We start from the raw sequence: 3562 nt of genomic DNA, 5'->3' as shown, positions 1-3562 counted from the left end.
CATATCATTCATTATTTAAAGGTCCCCACAGCTTATTCTTTACTAATTACTAGTTATTAGATGATGAGTTGATGTTTTTCCTAAATAAAAGCTAAGAAAGAAAAGAAAGAAAAGAGAAAAAATTTAAAAGAAAAATGCAAACCAAACTCGGGTTGCCTCCCGAGAAGCGCTTCTTTTTCTTGGAGTCTTGAGCTGGACTCCGTGCCTCCTACGTTGAATCTTCGGAAGAGTCTACCACCAGGATCTTTTGTTCCTTGAATCGCCGCTTGTAAGCTTGAACTCTCCTTTTATACGCCTTCTTTGAATTTTCCTTTTTAGCTTTTCCATGTTCTTCAAGCTTGCGTTTTGTGCCCTTCGTTTGTTCCTTGAATTCCATAGCATTCTCCTCCTCTTTCACCACCGGCTTTGTTACTCTTGAAGTGACTTCCTCTTCATCACTTGACATTTCCTCGTCCTCTCCGCTTACCCAAGAAGGCGGGCTCTTGTAAGCTATGACTTCAATCACATACGGAACAGATGCCCTTGGTTTGGTCCTCTTGACTTGATGAACTGCCTTTATCTCTTCTTCCATAAGCTTTTCCAGTTCTTCTAGTTCATTCTCTTCATTAATTGTGAACACCTCTTCTTTATTTTCTTGAAAGTCATCTTTTATCCCAAAGACTTCTTGTTCATCTCCAACCCTCAAAGTGAGCTTGGACTCGCGGATATCAACTAGGGCTCCAGCAGTGTTAAGCAATGGCCTGCCAAGGATTATTGGAACATCCGGATCTTCTTTCATGTCCAAGACTACAAAGTCTATTAGAAAAACAAATTTTCTAATTTTTACCAAAATATCCTCCACAATGCTGCAGGGTTGTGTCACCGAACGATTTGCCATGTGAATCTTCATTTTTGTAGCCTTCATCTTCTGAATCTCCAATTTTTGATAAAATGAAAAAGGCATTAGATTAATGCTAGCCTCAGAATCGGCTAAAGCATTAACCTTCATTTTGTTCCTAAACTCACATGGAAGAGTGAGGCGTCCAGGATCCCCCATCTTTTCTGGTGTTTCTCCCAACACAGCTTTTGAAGTTTGTTCACTTAGAATCACTGTAGACTGCTTCTTTAATTGCCTTCGCGTATCTATCAAGTCTTGCAGTAATTTCTGGTTCTCGGAGGCTTTGAATAAAGACTCGACAAAGGGGGTATTAATTGGGATCCCCTTCACATGCTTTACGAACTCCAAATGCTCCTTCTCCAGTTGACTGAGGGTAGCTCGGGTGGGAAATGGCAGAGGTGGATGATAAGTTGGACTGGGCTCAAAGGATTTTTGATCAGACTTGCGCCACGTCGTGGCCAGAGGAGTGCCACATCATGGCGAGTCTGGTTCAGCACTTTCTCCATTTTCGATCCTTGATTTCTTGGGCTGCTGCGGTTCTTCTTCCAATGCCTCCAGGAACTCAGATATTGCATCTTCTTCAGTATCGATGGCCATTACGTGAGATTGGATCTTTACTTCGGGATTCTTCGGGGACAATTTTGCATGGACTAGAGTGGCTAGTTGACCAAATTGTACTTCAAGGTTATGAATGGAGGCTTGCTGGTTCTTTATCAAAGTTTTTTGTTCCATGATAGCGGAATCAGTGGCATCGTGTCTCTTTTCTGAAGCCTCCATAAACTTCATCAAAATGGTCTCTAGGTCGGGTTTCTTCTCGGCCGGTGACTGCTCCTTTTGATAAAGGCCTCGACCTGTCTGCCTATATTTCTCTTCTTTTTGCTTCTTATACTCTTCATATGGCAGCCACTCCTTCTTCGGTTTCCTCCAGTCCTCATCAAATTCATCCCCACTAGAATAGCACACTTGAGCTCTTCTGTTCCCAAACTCATCTATATTGCAGTCCTTGGTCAAGTGTGGACCACTGCATCTCTCGCACCCCACTCTTATGGCATGTATCGACTGGTCGATTTGTGTTATCCTGCGATCCATGTTATTCAGCATGGCCATGACAGCTGCAATTTCTTCAGTTTGGGCCCCTCCACCGCCTTTGATTCCATCTTGCCTTGGGTTGTGGTATTCGCGAGAGTGTTTCGCGAATTCTTCAATTAGCTCCTTAACCTCCCTTGGATTTTTCTTTGTCAACGGTCCTTGAGAATCAAGGAGTTGTCTTGTCATCACATTGACCCCATCATAAAAGATTGACATCTCTTGTTGCACATTTAGGTCATGTTGATGGCAATTTCTGAGCAAGCCCTTGTACCGCTCCCATGCTTCGTATAGTGACTCCCTCGGCTGTTGCTCAAAGTTGGCTATTGCTTTCTTGAGTTTGGATATCTTGGATGGCGGGCAAAACTGGTCCAGAAATTGCTCACGAATTTGAGCCCAAGTGGTGATTGTACCCGGTGGGAGTGCTTTCAACCACTCCTTAGCAGCTCCTTTGAAAGTGATGGGAAGCATCCTAAGCAAGACTGTGTTTCTGTTGACATTTGGGACATTGAAGTAATCCGCAATGTCATTTACTTCATCTAGATGCTTAAAAGCATCCTCATGATCTTTCCGAAAATTGGGATGTTGTTCAGTGCGGTCAGTATGTGTCCCTTCAGCTCGAATGTGGCAGTGGAAGGTATTGCGGGTTGGACTAAACCGGGACCCATATCTTCTCGGATCCGCTTCTTGTAAGCTCCCATGGACATTTCTTCAATCGCTGCCATCTCGTTCCTTGGCTCGTTCTCGGGTTCACTTGTGTGTTCTTCAAATTCTGGCTCGGTATCGCTTTCGGACTCGGTCTGGACGGGTGTATGATCCAAATGCTCAAGATTGCTCTTGTGCTTCGCTGATGAACTTGACTCTCCTGTCTTCTTTCCCGACTTCCTAGAAAAAGCTGACTTCAGTTCTTGTAAGGGCGTCTTTTTCTTGTGAAGTGCAGAGCCGGGGTCTTCCAGTGGTGGCACCAAGTGTGTGCTTGAGCTTCTGGTCATGAACTCCTGCAACTTGCTAAACTAAAAACGTAAAACTGAACTAAAATAAGAAAAACTAACTTCAAACTAAAACATCTACTGTAATTCTTAACTGTCCACGTCGTGGCCAGAGTGATGCCACGTCGTGAACTCTGAGAATAACAAAAAAAATTATTTTGCTGAAAATTTAACTTTTTGTGGGTTTTTACTCCACAAGAAGGATCGATCAATTTAATGCAAATAAATAAGCTAAAAACTAAGTCGTTCCCCGGCAACGGTGCCAAAAACTTGTTGTGCACAAAAGTACTCACTAATTTTAATATTTATAGCCTAACAAACTTAACTAACCATGCACTTATAGGCAGTGTACCTAGTCAGATTACAGTATAGCTTGGGTAGGTCGGGTGTCGATCACAGGGAACGGTGTTCTAGTTAATTTACTTACTATTAAATTAACCTAATTTATTAACAAGTTTAATAAGGGGTTTTATCTGGTTTTACAAGATCAGATGAACTTAATTCAAATTCAATAAATAAAAACACACTCTTGTTTAGTTTTGAATCCACTTCTCCCTTATGGCTAGCTAATGATTACGGATTATTAAGTTGGTTTTTAGTTGTATTAGTA

The 3562-nt window shown here is 42.2% G+C and overlaps 1 non-coding gene across 1 annotated transcript; it reads left to right on the top strand.

Annotated features, from left to right (window-relative positions):
• The first annotated feature begins 2198 nt into the window (after positions 1-2198).
• Positions 2199-2305, top strand: LOC145077513 (small nucleolar RNA R71). Its single transcript, XR_013693255.1, has one exon. It is a non-coding gene; the product is annotated as a small nucleolar RNA R71 (small nucleolar RNA).
• Positions 2306-3562: the final 1257 nt, after the last annotated feature.

Source organism: Lactuca serriola, chromosome 9 (assembly GCF_051521515.1).
Source record: "Lactuca serriola cultivar US96UC23 chromosome 9, Lser_US96UC23_V15, whole genome shotgun sequence".
Classification (NCBI taxonomy): Eukaryota; Viridiplantae; Streptophyta; class Magnoliopsida; order Asterales; family Asteraceae; genus Lactuca; species Lactuca serriola.
Note: the sequence above shows the minus strand (reverse complement) of the source record. Positions and strands in the feature narration are given on the sequence as shown.